This window comes from Arvicanthis niloticus, chromosome 13 (assembly GCF_011762505.2).
Source record: "Arvicanthis niloticus isolate mArvNil1 chromosome 13, mArvNil1.pat.X, whole genome shotgun sequence".
Classification (NCBI taxonomy): domain Eukaryota; kingdom Metazoa; phylum Chordata; class Mammalia; order Rodentia; family Muridae; genus Arvicanthis; species Arvicanthis niloticus.
The window spans coordinates 37499244-37521339 of record NC_047670.1 but is presented as its reverse complement, the minus strand read 5'-3'; the positions used below and the strand labels follow the sequence as shown (position 1 = coordinate 37521339).

At 38.3% G+C, this 22096-nt stretch overlaps 1 long non-coding RNA gene across 2 annotated transcripts in view; it reads right to left on the bottom strand.

Moving 5' to 3' along the window:
* LOC143434090 (uncharacterized) overlaps positions 1-22096 on the bottom strand; it is a 172025-nt gene that overhangs the window by 91710 nt on the left and 58219 nt on the right. For both annotated transcript variants that reach the window (XR_013103298.1, XR_013103297.1), the window contains one exon: positions 13441-13632. This is a non-coding gene — a long non-coding RNA (uncharacterized LOC143434090). The remainder of the gene's footprint in view (positions 1-13440; positions 13633-22096) is intronic.

Below are 22096 nucleotides of genomic sequence, written 5' to 3'. Positions count from 1 at the left end.
TTAAATTTTAAGTATATTTTACTCATCACTTTATATAGGAATGTAACAAAACTCTGATATGGCCATTCAGAATCATTTTCTGGGTGTTCATGCCTCATAGGCTGTCGGGCCTAACACGAGGTCTAATCTCCATTCAACCTAGGCCTTTCAGTCACATACACACATGGAGGGCTTGACAGTCAGGCCCCAGGCCCTAGAGAGATTTACATACTAATAAGGTACCTGAAGGCCAGAGGGTGGAGGAAAAATTAAGCATTTTTCCCCAGCTCCTCCCCCCTCTTCCCCTCCCTATTTAACTCAGGTCCTGGGTTTTGGGGCGCACATCCAGATCCATCCACCATCGCCATGCCAATAAACTGGTTTTGGAAACCCAAGGACTTCGTGTGTTGGGGCCATGCCGTGGAGAGGCCTTTAGTTAGTGAGCAACCAGGCCTAACTTCCAGCTGGAGGAACCCAGAGCATTCCCAGCCAACTACACACACTACACACAGCTTGGCTGGGAAAACCTTGGGTTCCCCAGCCTTTTTTTTTTTTTTTTCCCCTACAATAGGCTAATCACTGAGACATGTCTTTGGAAAACAATTCCTAGTGGTGAGGAAATTGGTGTTTTGATTGGCAAATGCTATCCTCCTTAAACATGGTGAACTTTATGTCAAAAAAGAAAGTTTTACCTTTTTAATTCAGATACTGCCTAAGTGATTTTTTTTTCTTTTTAAAATTTCTCAAAAGGATATTGGGAGTCCCTTCAATTATTTCAAACTCTACATTGCCTTACTAACAGAAATGAAATCTGTCTTCTACATCCTAGAGATCTGAATATCAACTAAGCTGCTAGAATAGAGGAAAAAAGAAAAGCAAAAGACTGAGGGCAAGACAATTAGAATGGCACAGCAGGCCAACCCAGGGACTTGAAGGCCACTTCTGAATTAAAGAACACACAATTTAGTATCAGACAGCCATAGTATTTAGTTCAATACTAAACCTTATTAGCTTTAGATAAAAACCCAACTGGTAACTTCATTACAATAAAACAGTTTAAATTTAGTCATGAATAATAGTTTGATTTCCAGATTTCATTGACAGCAACTAAATTTCAATTTCCTTGTTTGTAATTTAGGAATGATAAAAATATACCAACTGATATGCATGTGACTAGCACTTATGTGTCAACCACAAATATAGCTTAAATTATAGCAATTAAAGAAGTGAAGTGATTGTACAGAAACAAATATGTATTGCATAAATGATATTATTTACTATATGAATAATCATAAGTATTTATATTTAATTAATGGTTATAAATATGTTAAATTATATTCTATATTGAGATATAAACTTATTTGTATATAGGAAGCTTATTTATTAGCAGCAGATAAAATGTGTTGTTTATACACTTGAGTCAATGAATTATAGAATAAATAAAAACTATAATGTTTACAAGAAAATCCAATAATATATATCCTCTGGTCTGCACATGTTTTCAAAACTTTGGGAACCCAAAGAGACAGAGAATAACATATGAACATCTGGTTTTAGAATTTTCTTGTTAATATTTAACTTTTGAGAAAGAAATGTATAGTTCTTTTTTTTTTTTTTTTGTCTAGGTTCTTAGGTATATATTCTGCTTTCTCTATGGGTATAGATGTAAATTTTCCGAGTGTGATTTCTCGACTTAGTCTCTAAGTTTTGGCACTTTTCCTATTCTTGACAGGTAAAAATAATCAGCAGATTTATCTTCATGACCTCACAGAGCTACAAGAATCAAAAAGTCTATGGTCTCTTTCTTATATGGGCATAAAAGACTGATGAAGATGTCACTATCCTCTCTATCATATACGCTCAACTGCCTAGTCCAGCTTCTAATTGTTCGTCAGTGTTTGCTATTGATACTGTCCAAGAAGAATTGTTCTCTTGACTACAGTTCCCTGGGCTTCTTCAGATGAAACCAAGATCTTCTGTCTCCTTCAGCTGCAATTAAATCTATCACCAGACTCCTCTCTGCTGAATGGTTATAGAGAACAGTAACAACTCAATAGTGATTACTACACCATCACTGTTAATTTCCAATTCCCCTTAAGGATTCCTAAAAAGCTGCTGTTGAGATGTATGTGTTGGATAGTACACAGGGAGAAAAGTTGCAATAAAGGACAAGAAGGCCCTGAAATGACATGAACCAAGAAGTAGGGAGGAGCTCAGGAAATGGTGGGAAGATTCTAAATAAAATAAATATGGAAAGTTCCCCTGGTTGTACTGGATACAACTGTAGTATTAAAATATTGAGAGCAATGCACTAGGCTCGTTTGACAAAAGAAAACAGGGTCTATACATAAAGGCATGTGACTATATTGATAAGTAGTGTGTTAATGACTAAAGGTTGATTGGCAGTGGGTTATTAGTATCAAATAAACTTTTTTATACATTTACAACCAACAAAGAAGGATAGTGTAACATTGCAGTGAAAAGCCTGGTGGACAACATCTGATTCCCTCATCAACGTCAATACCATTTGTAATCAGACAAATCAATACCATGGGCTCTCTGATAAGATACAGGAAGAAACACATTACTTCATCTGTAATATTTTTGAAAAGATAAATAATGTCAATTTAATCATAAAGAACAATTTCATCAACCAGAGATACCTCACAATGAACCTGAAGTAAAGCTTAACAGTGGTGTGGCTGTCGTGAAATTTGGTCATAAAGAGTAAACCTCTGTTCTACATTCTAGCAAACTCGGCAGACATGACAAGTAAGTGCAAGGTGAGATTCAGAAGTGGATGTTTTTTGACTAAGAGACATTATTGGAACAACCGGTGAAGTTTCCATTTTTCATAATCTAAAGATGAGCAAACTTTCATGTATCATTGTTAATTCTGATTCAATCATTGAGATTTGGGTATGTAGAAGAATGTTCTGTGTACATTGATAGGACTTCAAACTAGAAATGTAGGTACCTTGTGGAAACCCCTTTTCTCTTGTATGTACATCTTTGCTCCAAGTTTGATATGATTGGAAAGAAAAACACTAGGAGTGCCCACATGACACGGAAGTTATTCAGTAGGACATACTGGAAGCCCCATATCCTATAGGAAAGGCAGATATCAATATAGAAGAAACACATTGATCTTTCATGCAGTTGATATAGTGTATGCTCTAAATGAAAGCTTACATCAATAGAAACTGTTCTGTGGAACCATTCAGATGTGAGTTAAAGACAGAATATATCCATGCACATTATTAAACATTTTTGAAAATTCTGACCTGTTAATGACTTGGTGAGGCCAGCATTTTAATGTTTTCTGTAATTATATATTGTTTCCCTCTTAGTTTTCCATCATGATTTTGTAGCCCTATGGTATATGTAATTTCATAGTTTTTAATATTAATGTTATTTTTCATGCTATGTTTAGCTTAAACATTTAAAATAAATAAGCAAAATCAACACTTTTTTTCAATCCACACCTTCAGGCTGCTTGATTTTGATTGCTACCACTTAGCATTAAATGAAAACAAAACAAATCAGAATAAAACAAAACAAAAACCATAGATTTTTTTTTTTTCGGTAGTTTTCACACTGCCACTTGGAAGCTCTCATAAGACAATGAGACTGTGGGCTTATATCTGTTTTAGGCTCAATCAATGGAATAGCATTCTGTACCTGGCACATAGAAAGCATTCAGTAGATGTTTACATAAGAAAAATAAATTCAAGGGCAATAGGTCTAGTTACTTTAATGTTTCACAGGCTGCCGCTTTCCTTAAGGACCAAAAGCAACAGAGTCAAGCAATAATGGACTGAAACCTCAGAAATCATGAGCCAAGTTAAACCTCTCCTTTATATTGCTCGGTTAATTCTGGTATGTGCTGCAGCAACGGAAAACTAAAATGCCCTGCCACAAGTGATGGAGAGAGACGTCACCATATACACATGAACATCATGAGGTTTAAACATGAGACATATGCCTAAGGATACTCTCTCGGCATTCAGGAGACGGAAACTTTAGCCCTGCCTATTCAGTTCTTCAGCTGCCTGCCTCCCTATGCTTTACACTGTGGCCACCTTGTTAACACCAGAGGATCTCTTCCCCTGTCTTCCACTGGATCGGAACTTCATCACCTTTCCTTTGAATATCATTTCCCTGCAGACAATGTTTAGCTTTCTTCTCCACTCCTATCCATATCCAGTATAGAAAGGAAGATTTTCTATTCCAAAGTCGATGAAGAAGAGAAGTATGAAATGCAGCCTAAGAAGAAAATTGGAGACAGGGAGTATTTAAATAGTGACTTACTTAATATACATAGTGCATGACTGGGGCATGGGATATATCCCTAGGGCTATATCTATGAATAGCAAGGGGTGGGTGTGCATCTCATTAGTTAAATTACACACTAATTTGTTCAGTCTTTGTCTTTCCAGGTGCTGTGATTTAAAATATTCCTCACCAAAATTCAAGAGCTACCAACATATTAAGACTTTGGCCATTTAGGAGACAATCAGAACATGACAGTTTTTTTTTTTCCATCAAGGGAACGGGTAACCAGACAAAGATACACAAGAAGGGGTTTATTCTTTCTTGTCCTTTCACCTGCCCTGTGAGGAAGTCCTCACTAAATGCCAGAGACTAAATCTAGAGCTTTCCAAACTTCAGAACTGTAAGAAACAAAATCATACCCTTTATAAGTTACCTAATCTTAGTTACTATGTCAGAGTAGCACAAAGTGGACGAAGACATCAGAAACAGTCCATGAGCTACTAAGTGGATGAGGAGGGGAAAACAGGGTGGTTAATACAGAGGAGACAGGACTGATTACCTTATGTTATTCATCTCATTGCTTACTAGCTATAGATTAAGAACACTTGAGAGAAGTGCCATAAGAGGCAAGGATCTATGTATGATAAAGTGAGATGTAAATGGGATGCAGAAAAAGATGTGTATCATGACTTTCTACACATGACTGGTCCTCTATTTTTTCTTTTCTTATTGGCATAGGAAAACACATATCTGACTAGGAGTTCCTTTTTATATATAAATTACTTTATTTATTTATATCCCAAATGTTGCCCCCTCCCTGTCCCCTCTTGCAGAATTCATTCCCCCAAGCCCCTACTCCTTTCCCTCTGAGAGAATGTTTCTCCCTGGGCATACCCTTGGGATATCACATCTCTACAAGATTAGGCCCATCCTCTCTTACTGAGGCCAGACAAGGCCACCCTCTGCTACATATGTGCCTGGGGCCGTGGACCAGCCCCTGTACGCCCTTTGGTGTCTCACTCTCTGGGTGCGACCAGGAGTCCAGGTTAATTGACACTATTGTTCTTCCTATGTGATTTCCATCCCCTTCCTTTTCTTCAATCCTTCTGTTAACCCTCCCATATGGTTCCTCACCTCAGTCCATGCTTGGGTATGAGTATGTGCATCTGGCTCAGTCAGCTGCTGGTAAAGTCTCTCAGAAGACAGCCATGCTAGGCTCCTGTCCTCAAGCACAACACAGTATCAATAATAATGTCAGCGATTGATGCTCATGCACTGGATGGATCCCAAGTTGGGCCAGTCACCAGTTGGCTATTCTTTCTGTCTCTGCTTTATTTGTGTCCTTGCATTTTGTCTAGACAGGAGTCATGGAAAAAGCTGGGTACAGAAGCACATATCTGTAAAATAATAATTTTACATTCAGACTGCAAGTTAGGCTTCATATTTGAGCCACTTCCAATTTTCTAATGATACTATCACAAAAGCAGGGTCGAGATACATTCTACAGTGGCAGCCACCAGGCAGCAACCCCAACCTCAATTTCTACCTCATTTTCCTTTATGACTCCCCAGTGTACTCTAAAAATCCCCAGAATAAGGCAGGCTTGGAGCAAGTGGCTCAATCATGTAACAAAGGGAACATACTTAATGAAACATCTAAAAGACGTATATCATTTAACAAAGCAATTAAATACATTATCCGGGGCCATACCACCTGGGCCTTGAAGACTGCACCCATAAACCTAATAAGATCATTAGGATCATGCACCCACAGTTGGCCCCAGATGTGAGCTAATAAAGAAAGATTAACGAAAAGATATAACAGCTTAAACATATAAAGATAGGCATTGGTGCTGACAGAATAGCATATCCTGAATAATAAACTATGCATTTGGCAAAGTCAGAAAATGAGAATCAATGTGCAGAGGAATAACACTGATCCTCGAGCATTAGATTGCTAACTTTTTTTCCCTCTAAGAAACGTAGGGACACAAGGAAAACCTGAACAAGCAGAACAAAATCGTGTAAAACTGGATCCTAGCTTTCAACTACACTGCTTATCAACTGAATGCTAAGGGAGTTTTATTTGTCAACGGTAACAAGTGAAAATATTCTCACTGGCAAACAGCAAAATATAAAGCCTGCCTTTTCCCACTGCTATTCCCTTTCCCCTGGACAAGCCATGATGCCTCCTTGTCCAGATTTCTATCTCAGCTTAAATAATAGGAGAGAGTTAAAAAGGGGGGAAAGGCTTAGAAAGAAAGGGATATGTTTATTTCTGAAATTTGATGCTAACCCCAGTACTCTCTAATCAAGGAAAAGTGTGAAAGCCAACCTAGAAACTAATAGAAAAGCAAAGCAAAATGCAAACTGCCAAAGAAGATGAAATGCCTATTTGGGTCTAAAATTATATTGAATACTACAGGAGCCAGAATACAGAGAGTTTGCTAAAGGAATTGCGCATTCACTTGGGATCTTACAGAACCCTACAAGTTACCTCCCATATCATGAGTGAGCAAGGTTTTGAGGTACTTTCAATTCCATAGTCTGGTCTGGTTACAGAGGATAGAAAGAGATTCTTGCTCAGACCCTATGGATGCAAAGAAAGCAGGCAGTGTCCCACCTCCCTCCAGGTGTCACACAAGAACCCAGTTCTCTTTATTGTCAATAGCAGAGGCATCCTCTATATCATCCAGGGTTCACACAAGATAGTGTCAGTGACTATCTCAGCCCAATGTGTCTTCCTTTCTGCCCAGCATGGGGAAAAGCCTCCTCTTTTCCTAAACACGGGCTACATATCCTTCCCTTTAAGCAAAATGGGTCAACTTGTATAAACTATTAGTTGAGTTTTTCTTGTATATCATGCATTAGAGAGCTAAAAGCAATTAAAAAACTTTTCTATAAATTGAGCAGGTAAAAGATGTATGTGGGGACAGGCAATTGGGCCTCATATGAGAAGAAAAGTAGAAATGGAACCTAGATAGGCAAACAATAGGGTCATTACATTTATTACTAGTTGAATGATCAACAGTTGCAGGGCCAGCACTGAATCAGTTAAATAATCAATAAAATCATAGATTAATTTCTTCAAGGGAGAAAATCATTTCCTGTATCACCAAGCCATTCTAAAATTTCCCCCAAATATAGTAAGTTTATATACCCACAAGGTACATGACAACCTGTATGGCCAGCAACATCAATAAAACACACACACACACACACACACACACACACACACACACACACACAAATATCAAATCACATAGAATAGAGAACAGAAGACTTAAAACAATTGAATCAACATTTGAAGTCCCAGAAATCAGAAATATCCAACACATTCAATGTTATTCACAGAGAAATCAGTTGCCTTAAATGAGTCAACTGAGCTATAAATACACCATAAAAATATCTGTATAATAATAAATATTGATGTGCCATTTAGTCCAAGTTGGCATTATTGATATTTTTTCATTGGAAAACATCACTTAGAACCTGCCAGAAGTACAGAAAGCAATTATAACTTCTCAAATGACTAGCCATAAACAAAGCGCCTGTGCCTGATAAGGCTTCTCTAATTTCTTCTGGCTGCCACTGATAATGGTCTGTAAATAATGCTGCCTCGGTATCTGGTGTCTAAAATATTTAACACTGGGACAAAGAGAAGCTGGCTAGGTACCGGCCTCCTTTAAGTTCAGATCTTGATTCCAAAATATTTACTCTTCATCGAAGCTCAATCCAGTGCTGCAGAGACAAACATCCTGTCTACGCAAAGAGATTTTTGTTCCGTGGGAGGAAAGACGGGGTGTGGCTGCCTAAGACAGCAGAGCTGTCCAGAAATCAGCTCTAGTTTGTAATACAGAAGGAAACACGCCAGGAAATTCACATTTTGGAATATCTCCCTGGTTCCTGTCTCTAATATTCTCAGCTGGGCCACTAAACCCATTAGGACCAAGTCCAGCTCTGAGCATAGAGCAGAAAAGCAAGCAAGCGACACAAACAATGAAACCCTTCCCTCTTTCTTTCTCTCGGTAGATGCTCAACCAATCTTTGATGAATGCAAGATCCTATAAAATATAAATTTTAATTTATATTCATTTTAATTGGTATATATTAGTAAGGGAAAAGAGTGATGGGGTGATATGGTCACTTCTTATCTAAAAGCATCACGACGGGGCTAAGGATAGGGTTCAGCTGGAACAGTGATTACCTAGCATGCATAAAATCTTATATCCAATTCCCAGAACTGTAAACTGGGCATAGTGGGCACATGCATCTCATCTCAACATTTGAAAGGTTAGAGGCTGGAGGATTAGAAGCTCAAGGACATCTTTGGGCTCTAAAAAAAAAACCCTATCTCAAAGAAAAATGTCCTCATGAAAACCAATATTGTGTAACAATAAAAAGAAAGAGAATTAATCAAATCAAAATGCCTAAATGAGGTTACAGGGTAGCCAGCATCACTTCCCTGTAAAATTCCCTCTGTTTCCACTCTTGGCCAGTCTTATCTCTTTCATCAGTGATGTTATAGACTCTTGATCTTCCTGTCAGGAATTCAGCTGCAAGTTTAGTGTAAACATCTGAGTCAGTGCCTTCCTACTCAAAATTTTTCTTTGTAATCCCATTGCCTGCAAAAGGCATTCTCAACCAGGAAATGGCAAGATTTCCCTGTGAAGAGTGAAAGGGTGAACATTCTTGGCTGTGAGGAACACATGGTCTGGTCTCTGCTGCAGCTACTCAACCCAGCCCTCTGTCAGTTTGCAGCAGCTGCAGGCAATGTGAAAACAAGCGTATGTATTATTTTCGAACAAATGTGTTTATGAACACTCAAAACCTGTATGATGTGTTCATGTTATTCTGCTTTTGTTCGTTTTATAACCAACCATAAGAAGATAGAAGAACTCATCTTTCGTCATGATTATACAACAGGTGACACTTTGTTTAAAAATATTTTTTGAATCCTTTGAGAATTTTGTTTTGACCCTATTAAGCCCCTTCCCAATCTTTTCCCTGATCTATCCCCACCAACCCCTATACTATACACCTAACTATGTGACTTTTCCCCTTTTATTTATGAGACCTAACAAGACCAATTTTTGGATGTGTGGTCTTCCACCAGAGTGTGGCCAACTTACCAGGGACTACACTCTTATACAAAGCCAGTTCTCCTTTCAAAAGTTATCAAAATCCATAACTCCTTGGCTAAGTAAGAGACTCCATGCCCACCTCTGCTACCCCATGCTTGTGATTTGGTCTGGCTTGAGCTTGCCCAGGACTTATTTATGCTGTTACACCTGCTGCGACTTTATATATATAACTGCTCTGTTGTATCCAGAAGACAGTTGCCTGGTAGTCTTCCACCATGTCTAGTGACTGCATTCCTTCTGTCTCCTGTTGCTCAATGATCCCTGAGACTTTTGAGGTGGGGCTGTGGCATATATGTTCCGTTTAGAGCTGAGCCTTCTGCATAGACTTGTTTTTACTTATGGCTCTGTGTGAATTCACAGATTCCCTGGTCTACAGTCACCTCTAACATCTATGTAGTCATCTCTTTAGAATTTAATCCCCCTCTTTCCATCATTTCCTCATTCTCTGTCAGGTACCATCTTGTCTGGTTTGGTGTTGTCATTTTTTTTTCAGCCAGCTTTCAAATGTCCATTTGTGTTGGAAACATTTTCCTGATTATCTTAGCTTACAATAGCCTCATTCTTCATAATAACAATACTTCCTAGATGTCTGTTAAGCAATCTGCATGCACTATACCCTTTAAGTCTGAGAAGGTCAAATAGACATTGTGAGGATAATTTTACACAAGAATTTAATCTTCAGCATGATATATGTTCAGTGATGACCTAGCAAGGATTCTGATTTGAAGAGTTTAAATTCCAAAAGCTATGCACTTTCTTTTAAACTCAAAGTTTACCACACAAGCCACTGTTTTATTTCTACTTCTTTCATGGTGCTGATTTCATTTGGACAGATGACTAGAGTCATTTGAGTAAATTTCTCCATTTCCCTTTCAGTCTGGAATTCTCAAAGGCACAATTCCTATTCTATTCACATTTGTATTCTCAGAGGTATTTGCATAGAATCGGTGTTAGTGTACCTTTGCTGAGAGAAGGAGCACTATTTAATATAGGCTGTAGCAATGAATTGCTATTATTAACTTTTGGATTGGATTTTCTGTAATCACTATCCTTGATGAAAGAGAATAAACTTGATATCTATCTATCTATCTATCTATCTACATCTATCTATCTATCTATCTATCTATCTATCTACATCTATCTATCATCTATCTACATCTATCTACATCTATCTATCATCTATCTATCATCTATCTACATCTATCTATCTATCTATCTGTCTGTCTATCTATCATCTATCTACATCTATCTATCTATCATCTATCTATATCTATCTATCTATCTATCTATCTATCATCTATCTATCTATATCTATCTATCTATCTACCTATCTATTTATCATCTATCTACATCTATCTATCTATCATCTATCTATCTATCTATCTACCTATCTACCTACCTACCTCTATCTAACCCTTTCTTTTGTGTTCTCAGAAAATGAACCCAGAAATAAGAAGAAATAAAAACTTGGTTCCTATTGGTATATGTGGTGAGATTTTTCTTTGTGCTTAGGTAAAAGCTGCCTAGCTATAAACACAAGACATATTTGGTGTGTTGTTCTGAATGTTAATTTCTTGTAGGGTGGATGGTGTGTGAAGAATTATCTTTGTTATGAGTTGCATCAGCACATGAGCTCTGTAGCTTAGATGCTGCAGCACCAGTTGTATGGTGCCTTTGATATCAATAACCATGGGTACTATGAGCGGGTAAGAACAGAATTTATTCCCAGCCCAGCTTCTGATAGGGCCAGTCTCTTTCTCTATTTGATATTTGAAACATTTGGATGAAACTGTTGTCTGGCTGTGACATTTGGCAACATTACCAGACAGCATGATCAGTGATTGCCATCCCCTTCACGATTCAACATGCCAAATCTAAAAACTGACTGATTCTCTTATCTTCTAAGGTTAAGTTTGACAAATCTGTTCCTCCTGTTGGTGTGATACCTTTTAGGTTGTAAACTAAATGACTTAGTGCCTCAGGGAACAGCTTGCTTATGACCGAAAGCCTGAGCTTTAGATCCAAGATGCACCATTCACTCAGAGACCCTTTCTGTGTGCTAGAAAACACATGCATGATACTCTGGCACATTGCTCACAAGGCAGAGAAAAACAATGCCTTTGTCATAGAATTTTTAAGTAAAGAAGCACTAATAACATCTCTAGTGGAATGAGTGATGGAAAACCATTATTGGTCAGTGAGTTGCTTCCTCCTCTCCATAGAACAATGCTACTTTTGGAAACAAATATATGCATTCCTAAGTTAGGTTTGGAAGTACCTTGTTTTGTTGGTTTTATTATATTGTATGTTTTTGCCCCCCCGCCCCCCAAGGTGATCACATCAGCTAGGGTTTGTTTTAAAGGTAGAATTGCTCTAAAAGTTGAGACCCCTGCATTTGAAATGGTGGTTTGGAGACCAGAGGACTTGTACTATTGATATCACAGTTGTCCTAAAAGTCTGTGAGTTTACAGACCCAAGCATCAGAATTGGGCTTCAAAGGAGGGAAAACCATAGTGTCCCAGTGGCCATGTGCCATGCTTGAGAGCAATCAGCTACCTTCAGCTAGCACATTTCACTCCACCGTCAAGAGTAAAGTCTATTCAGTCAGAAGGTTTTGTTGGATAGTTGGTCTATGGTTTTATTTGTTTCTCCTCTTCCCTCCTTACTAGGTGAGTCATACCGTTGTTTCAGTTCAGTCACAGTCAAGTTCATTCAATCACTGTTAACTATCCTCATTCCTCTTTAGTGAATTTGTTTCTCTCTTTCTTCACATTTTATTCAGCTAATGAACAGCTCTATTTGCATTCCCATATTGGTACCTTTCTGAAAATCTAAGCAACCTAGCTCCTTAAACTTTATGTGAACAGGTTTGTCAAAGAAGAAAAAGGGCCCTAGTCTTATATCAAAATCAATGTAACTTATGGCGTTCTCAATAGTTTGCAAAGACATCTGCCTTAGGAATATCATTCTCTGTTTTTCTCCAAGGTCAATGTTCAACTAAATGAAGTCAGTTAGTTATTCAGACAAATGAAATTATATTTCTTCATTAAGACTTACATATTTTGAGCAAATATAATGATATATATTTAAGAAAATGTCATAATGAAGTGCATTATTTTGTGCAATAACAAAAATTATTAAAAATGTGTAAAACTTATTGAAATATAAAAACAGACTTACATGTTTTCTTGTTATTTAGTAAGTCACTACAGCCTTTTACTGATTTTTTAAAAATTAGCTGATTTGTTTTTGTAGCAGTGATATTTCTGTTTTCATTATACTAAGGCAGGTTTATGACTTGACTACAATATATAACAACAATTCACAGTAATATTTACATAGGTATGAAATGTTAAATTTTAAACAACCAACACAAAATTGCATATTTAGCATGTAAATTATTTGAATAATAGTTGCTACATGGACATAAAGTAGAATTCTCCTTCAGATCTGGAGGTTTCACATTCATGAACTCAACAACAAGCAATCAAAAATATTCAGAAGAAAATATGTCTATTCTGAACATCTACAAGAATTTTTCTAATAATTATTTTCCTAAATAACAAAGTGGAACAACTTCCTGAAAGGCATTTAGATTGTTTTAGACAATATGAGTAATGTGGAGAAGAATTAAGATATATAGACACGAGGAAGGGCAGTACATACTACTCTTTCCAAAGATCTGAAGTTAGTTCCCAACACTCATCTCAGGCTGCTCATAATCACTTTTAACTGCTGTTTCAATAGATCTGAAGCCCTCTTTGTGTACAAGTGGAGACAGCCACTTGTACAGTTACACATATGTACCATACTCATGCAGTCAGACAAAAATATAAAAATAAATCTTTAAAATTAAAACTATATAGAAGGGTACTGTAGATTCTATAGAAATATGTTAATAATATATTGTTTTATCTCAGATACTTTATACTCTGTATACTTTGGTATCAGTGTGGGTTTTGGAATCAGTTTAATGCTGAGGAATAACTATATTAACTGATTTTTTAAGCTTCGTAAGTCACATGATAGTCTACATCACATACCTCCAACAGTTGGTTCTTTTATTTATTTTTTGGTAAAGGTTTGTGATTATTTTCATGTACTTGAACTGCTAGGATTTTTGACTCCTTGGAATGGGACATGACTTCACTGGCAGTAAGCAAAGGGGTTACTTGAGATTGCATTGTAGTTGATGAGTGCCTTCCAGTGGTGGGGTTTGGTGAGTAGTGTTAACCCTGCAATTTTTCAGAAAAAAAAAAAAAAAACAACTTTACCACTTTGGACCAAATTTAAAGCAAACATTTATTAAATAGTACATACCGACTAAGAGATGGGCTTTGGTAAGGACCATTCTCCAGAATTTTCCACCTGACAATGGGGCATATAAGAACAAACCTATAGGTTACTATACTTTACCACGAGACTTTGTTGTTTCCCCAAAACTACAGTTCCCACTATTCTAGGAAGTTACCTATTTCCTGGGCTGGTTGTGTTTACAGGTAAATTTGGGGGCATTACAGTAGTACAGGTCTTTTTCTCCCACCTATTATAAACTGCCCAGCTTTCATAAGCAGTAGCCTCTAAGCATAGTTAGCATCATATTCAAACATTCATTGGTTAAAAATCCTTGAAGACAACAATAGCCAGGTATGAGGGTGCACAGCTGGAATCCCACAACTTAAGAAGTGGAAGCAGAGGAGTCAGTAATTAAACATCATTCATGATTTCTTAGGCAGTTTGAGACAAACCTGTGAAACATAAGACCCCATCTCAAAAATAAAATAAAAAGTAATTTCACAAATTGTGGTGGATTAATAACATTTCTTCTCTACATACACTCTAACAGTCTCTAGATAAAAGTCTGTTTTGAGGCAGGTCTACAATATGTAGGATTTGGACAACCTCCAGGTGACAGAATATTGTATGAACAGATATAATGCCTGGATGTTTTTTGAAGACTGAGGCTTTATTATAATGTGGAAGGATTTCATTAAAAGATGTTTGTTATAGGTTCACAAGGGGGAAATGACCTCACAGTCCATCTAGCCAATCTATGTATTTTGGACCCACTAATATAACAAAGAAAGAGTTTGTCTACCATTCCTTATTCTAATATCTCTGTTGTATGGATCATTTGTAACATTGAATCATTTTTTTATGAATAAGGTATGCTTAACATAGAAAATACTACATATTTAATTATACCACTTTGTAGTTTGAAGAGGAAAGGATATACTTATGGAGCCATTATTGTACTGTTGCAAACATATCCTAATACTATTATTCATCTGTGTAGTTATGATTTTATCCTTTACATACTGATTTATAATATACTTCACCAAGGAAGAGGCTTCCAACACTAACCATCTAAAAGCTTTCATCCCTCTCCCTCTCCCTCTCCCTCTCCCTCTCCCTCTCCCTCTCCCTCTCCCTCTCCCTCTCCCTCTCCCTCTCCCTCTCCCTCTCCCCTCTCCCCTCTCTCCTCTCCCTCTCCCTTCCTCTCCCCCTCTCCCTTCTCCTTCTTCCCTCCCCCTCTCCCTTCTCCCTCCCCCTCCCCCTCCCTCCTTCCTCTTCCCTCTTCCCTCCTTCCTCTTCCCTCTTCCCTCCTCCCTGTCTCTCTTCCCTCTTCCTCTCCCACCTCTCCCTCTCCCACCTCTCCCTCTCCCACCTCTCCCTCTCCCACCTCTCCCTCTCCCACCTCTCCCTCTCCCACCTCTCCCTCTCCCACCTCTCCCTCTCCCACCTCTCCCTCTCCCACCTCTCCCTCTCCCTCTCCCTCTCCCTCTCCCTCTCCCTCTCCCTCTCCCTCTCCCTCTCCCTCTCCCTCTCCCTCTCCCTCTCCCTCTCCCTCTCCCTCTCCCTCTCCCTCTCCCTCTCCCTCTCCCTCTCCCTCCCCTCCCCCTCTCCCTCCCCCTCCCCCCCTCCCCCTCTTCCCTCTTCCTCTTCCCTCCTCCCTGTCTCTCTTCCCTCTTCCTCTCTCTCCCTCTCCCTCTCCCCCCTCTCCCTCTCCCTCTCCCTTCCCCCTCCCCCTCCCCCTCTCCCTCTTTCTCCCTCTCCCTCTCCATCTCTCTCTCTCTCTCCATCCTTTTCTTTCTCCCTCCTTTTCATGCCTCTGTCTGTCTTTCTCTTTCTCTCTCTGACACACACATACACACACACCACATTAAAACTGTGTATTCTTGTCTTTTCACACAGTGGGTCTTATATAAATGTTCAACATATATATGGGAGTGGCTTAGAGACAGTTAATAGACACAGTGAAGGATAAAATCCTAAAGAATAAGAAAAAAATTATTAGGGCTAGAGAAAAGCTGATGGCTCTTACTTAGCTGGATCTCAAAATGCTTAAAATTCAATGTGTTTGAAAGGACATAAGAGGAGGAACTAGGCTTGGTGTTCATTGCGAGCAAGAAAACAAATGCTTAATTTAAATGCTATAAAATAAAGAAAAAGGTGTGCTCAGGCCATTGTTAGAGCTCTTTTAGACCTAAGAGAATAGAGATACAGGTTAAATATTCTCTTGGGTTAGTTTGCTCAAGATCATTAAGTGAAAAAATACTTCATTTAACCCCCCCCCCACCACCACCAACAACAAGTCAACTATCTCGAAGGGCACAGGAGTGAGGGAAATTAGCACAAATCTGTGGTGTAATGGAGGCGTTCTTATTCTGAGAACACAACAATGGATTTTCAGTTGAGCCTATAAGTCTGTGTTAAGGAACAAATCACCATGGCAAAATAAGAAAGTTCAGACAGGTCCCAGAATCAAATCAGAAGACCCAACTCAGCTCCTAGCACTTTTCCAAAGTGAGTTTTGTGGGTTATTTTTGTTTGCTTGTTTGTTTGTTTGTTATTTTTATAAACAGGAAAATAAACAAGCAAATCTTTGCCCTTTCCTGTCTCCAGTGGTTACTATGAGAAATCAGTAGAAGCGGATATAATTGATATGCCAAGCAATTGTGCCTCATGGAATGTCATCAGAATGTGTGTTTATTTCTACTTTCTCCTAGGCTCATTGTACTCACTCACTGACTGAATGTGATTGTGCTGTGTCTGATTTAAAAGATTAGCACACTTTAAACCAAAAATAACATCACATGTTGAGATGATCACAGTTTCTTATATCTGTAAAACATAAGACTGCTCACTCTACAACCAATAGCTTGGATCTTTGGGGGGGGGGGGTTCTTGAAATTATCCCTAATTTTGACAGAGAAATCTACAGGATTAAGCCTCTGCTGGCATTTGTAGTTGTGATTTTGGAAAAATATAGAAAACAAACTTAACAAAGGAGAAAGACCCTGTGGGCAAAGTCTTGAGCAATTAGACACAAACGCTGATGGCCCTTGCATAAGCATTAGTCAATGCAGGTGGAAATTTGATAATCAGGAGACTTATGAGAGGTTCAGTACAAGAGTCTCCATCAAAACCCTATCATATGGGCACAGCCCACTTTACCATACCAAAAATCCTGTGAAGCGAGCAGGAATTTGGCATCAAACATGTCTACAAGATGAACAGTGAAGACACAGTAAGCTAGCCTTATTAGTTAAGATAGGTACCATCTTGAAATCAAGGTTACTAGCCAGCAAAGCTAGCTTCATGAGCTGGCCTCTTGTCTTCTGGTAGCCTTTAAGGCCCTGATATTTCAGAATATTCCATACAGATATATTTTTAGAGTCATCATTATATCCCCTCCTGAACAGAATTAAAACGAGCTTTGTGTGATTTCTCACTTGTGGGCAACACACATCTGGCTCATCAGAAACATTCTACATTTCTGTCTACATAAGCATTCTAGTAACCTATTACAGTCAGCACTTCTTCCCTGTACTGGCCAGAGCAGCCAGCTAGCCCATCTCTCTCTTTTAGGTTTTCATCTGAGAGTCCGATACTGTCTAGCTGTTCACTGAGCTGCAGGGACAAGATCAGAATTCTGGAGTTGTCCTGTCAATGCATCCCTACTTTCTTGAAGTAAAATGAGAGCAGTCTATTTCACCTTAGTGATGGGGGGAGGGTGTTGTGGAGAGGAGGTTGTTCATAAGAGCTCTTGCCAGAAATGAATCTTTTAAATACTCAAGTGGTTTCTCTCAGAACTCACTTTGATATCTCAAATTCAGCTTTGAATTACAGAGTCCCTGGAAGATAAGTTCTAAATAGATATTTTTGTTCTTATTGTTGTTCTGATACAAGGTATCCCTATTTAGCTGAGGCTGTCCTGGAACTCACTGTGTAGATCAGGCTGGTCTTGAACTCACAGAGATACACCTGTCTCTGCCTGGCAAGAACTGTAATTAAAGGCATACAATCCTATGCCCTGATCTAATGAGTATTTTTGAATGACATGATAAACCACAAAAAAATAGTAATTTAATAGTGCTTGCTAAGAACTACATAGTACAGGAATATTTAATGGAAACACAATTTAAATGAGGGTCTTCTAGTAAGGTAGCTTACATATACTTATGTAAGAACTCCTTTTGTATGATCTTGGAAGAATATCCTAAGGACATACACAGAATACACTATGTATGTGATCATTAGTGAGCATTTTCTTTTGTAACTCTCCTTTCCTGTTATACTTTCTACATGTTACACTATTTTGAGCTATTCACATTATAGATAGTGAAGATTCTTAGAAGTATGCTTAAAACATAGTAATTTCTAAGAATTCTAATTTCTCATCCCTAAATTTCAGACATGCCAGGAATTTAAAAACATTGAACGCCTTGTTCATTTTTCCACTGTATGTTTTAATTCTAAGTTATATCATTGTTTTTATAAATAAATGTACTTTCCTCTTAAATAAAATGAGGGGAAAAGAATTTAAAGTAGCTAACAATTACCATAACATTATTGATTATTACATAGCACACCCCTATGATACCTACCCAGTACTGTTTCAGACAGGGACTCTCAGATTTCCTCTTTATATTTTTATTATTATCAATAACATCAAAGACAAATCAACCAGTCTGTCCCCTAGCTCACTTGTTTCAAATTTATTTTTATTTTTTATTGAATATTTTATTTATTTACAATACAGATATCATCCCCTTTCCCCTCCCTAGAACCCCTATCCCACCCCCCTTCCTCCTTTATGTTTTTATACCATTTTGATTACATGCATGTATTAAGGTCAGTTCTAGATTGAGAGTCTAGCAATACAATAAATGCAAATAGTCAAAGAACAAGCAAGGCATTAAACCCAATTACATGAACACTCCCATGATCACTGTTTCTAAATGCTTATCAGGATGACCAAAGTATCTGAGCCTACTTCACTGGCCTAGCCCAAGGACATTTTCATGTCTGAAGCCTACCTACTTCTTTGTTCTAGCCTAAAATTTAGATTTCTGTCTGAAATTACTTCATTGTTCTGGCCTAATATTTAGGTTCTTGCCTGAGATTACTTCTTTGTTCTAGCCTAAGATTTAGATTCCTACCAGAAATTCATTCTTCGTTCTAGCCTAATATCAGATTCCTGCCTGAAGCCTACTTCCTTGTCCTTGGCCAATGTCATATTCCTGCCAAGCAGCCCATTGAATTAGAATCACTCAAGTGCCAGAACAGAGAGAGTTTCCTGCAGTTTTTCTCTGTACAGGTAACAAGATGTAGGGCCACAGAGGACAGAAGCAGGGCCTGTTGAAGTTTCTCTCAGGTACACTGAATGTACAGGGATCTGGTCATATGCTTGGCTCTATGGGAAGTTCAGGTAATAGTAAAAACCATGTTAACACAGTTAAATTTCAATGCAAGCTAACAACTATTCACAAATCCACTTCCCATTAATTCAACGGTTCTTCATGGGGTGGGAAGGTCCAACGTTGTCTTCCCAAGAAACTTTGTCTCAACTGTGGAAAGAATGGGTTGTCTCTCTTGGCATCTGGTAGGTAGAAGCCAGAAATTGGTAGACATAGAGAAACAGATGGGAATAACTATCTAGTACAAAATATCAGCAGTGACTAGATTGGGGTTTCTAGCTGTACCCTGCTCCATGGGTCTCAAAAAGGTACCCTAGTCACCACAGTGCCTTGTGATAATTCAGAAAGCATGAAGGAGACTTTGAAGTGGGTGTACATTAGCATGCTAAGACAACATGCTACTTCCGTTTTTACAAATTTTGCAAAGAAACTGATTATGTAAGTATATTTCTGGGTTTAATTTGGAACTTTGTAAAGGGTCCAACAGTTGTTTCTCAAAGTTTCTGTTTCATCACTTTGACAATAAATCCACCACTGCTAATAAATCCCATCCTTCCACCTTTGTGGTAACACATACCATCCTGGATGAGGTTACTTTTAGGGGTGTGGGGGGAGGTGGGGAGAGAGGAGAGATGAGAGGGAGGAAGAGAAGAGAGATGAGACAAAGACAGACAGAGAGACAGAGACAGAGAGACAGAGACAGAGAGACAGACTGAGAGATAGAGAGTGAGAGACAGGTATTACCTTAGTTTTGCAAGAGAAGAAGTAGAGACCACCAATGCCCATTGATAGACTAGGGCTTGAACTGCAGGTAAAATTACTGGTTAATTTTTACATATATTTATTTATTCTCTGTGTTTATGTATATGGATGTACTCGTGGAGTTGAACAGATAAAAGACTAGAGCTGGTCCTCTCCCCTCACGAAATAGGTTCTGGGTATTTAACTCACGATGTCAGACTTGGCAGCAGATTACCTGCTGACCACGTAAATGGTTCAAATTTATTTGTTATTTCAACATTTTAAACAATTTGAATCAATTTCCAGCTCTAAACTTATGACACATGCTGTAGGACTCCAGATTTAGGCATTGGCTGAACTAGCAAGTCTACCCTCCTCTTCCCATCTGGCACCAGGTGGAGCTAGTTTAGATGTTTTATTTTTTCTTTTTCAGTTTGCTTAACACCTCACTCAGCCAATCCCCTGCTCTCTCTGCCTGGATCCCCAAGTATTTGCAGCCATAAGGCTGGCATTTAGTATCAGGTGGCAACTGTGGATAGAAAATGTTGAAATATTTAACAATGCTATTGTGTATAAAACTTACCCTTTTGATCTCTTCAGTGATGAACAAACACCCCCCTATTAATCACTGATTATTTTTCTAGGAGAGTCACCACATATATACTTTAATAAAAGGTCTGTAATTTATCAAAGAATGAACCTCTTTTTTATTGGATATTTTATTTACATTTCAGATGTAATCCCCTTTCTCCATCCCCCCCCAGGAACTCCCTATCCCATCCCCCCTCCTGCTTCTATGAGGATATGCCCCCACCCACTCTCCCTCTCCCACTCCCACTTCCCTACCCACGATTTCCCCCACACTGAGGCGTCCAGCCTTTACAGAGCTAAACAAAGAATTCGCAACTGAGAAAACTCAAATGGCCAAGAAGCACCTAAAGAAATGTTCAATATTCTTAGTCATCAGGGAAATGCAAATCAAAACAACCTGAGATTCCACCTCACACCAGTCAGAATGGCCAAGATCAAAAACTCAGATGATAGCAGATGCTGGCGAAGATGTGGAGAAAGAGGAACACTCCTCCATTGTTGGTGAGATTGCAAGCTGGTACAACCACTCTAGAAATCAGTCTGATGGTTCCTCAGAAAATTGGACATAGCATTACTTGGGGACCCAGCTATACCACTCCTGGGCACATACCCAGACAATGTTCCAACATATAACAAGGACACATACTCCACTATGTTCATAGCAGCCTTATTTATAATAGTCAGAATGGACTTCTAAAATTGAAAGACATAGAGAAAAAAAACTATGTGGAATACATGGAAAGGTACTCTCCAAACCACTACTCCAGGAAAACCATATTATGGCAGGACCCTGAGATAGAACAGCATGATTTCAAAGCCGAAGGAGCCATTCAATCGTGTAAAAATTAATGACCTATATACAAGTTCAGTAATAATAATGATAACCCCAAGGTTGCCAAGTATCTAAAATTAAAATTGGATATATTGTTCATTTATTACAGGAAGATGTTACCCACTGACATTAAGAAGAAGAAAAAAGGCATGTATGAGATTCTTTCATAGCCAAATGGATTTTCATGCTGCACCCTAAACCATTTATGGTTCCCATTGAAGTCATAAGCCAAATATCAGGCATCAAATATTATAAGTAGAGAAACAATCATTGACCCAGAATCTAGTTCCAGGAATTGTAGTGAAGAATACAGAATATTTTTAGTTTGAAGAAATTTAGCTTATCTATCTATCTATCTATCTATCTATCTATCTATCTATCCATCTGTCATACTGAGCCACTTGGTACCTCTAATACTACAGAGCTTAGCCTGTAGTATTTTAACATGTAGCCAAAAGTGTTCTGGATATTCTACTGAGAAAACTTTTAAATAAGATTAACAAATAAACCTATTCCCCGTGAGGGAAACAATTTGCTTTCCATAATTTGATTGAGTCCCACTTAATCAGTTGAAGGCAAAACAGAACAAAAATCTGACCTTTCGTGAACAAGAGAGTAATCTGCTGAAGATAGCCTTTGAACTTGAGTTCCGATGTTGGCTCAACACTGATTGCCAGTGCAATTACAAATATCAGACTTGCCAAGGACCCACAAGCACATAAATAGGTCTTTAAAATATTTTTACTTCTATTTGCATGTGTTTAGCCATATATATACTCATGTGTATTTATTTCTCTCGAGAATCCTAGCTGATACACAACCCAAGGAAAG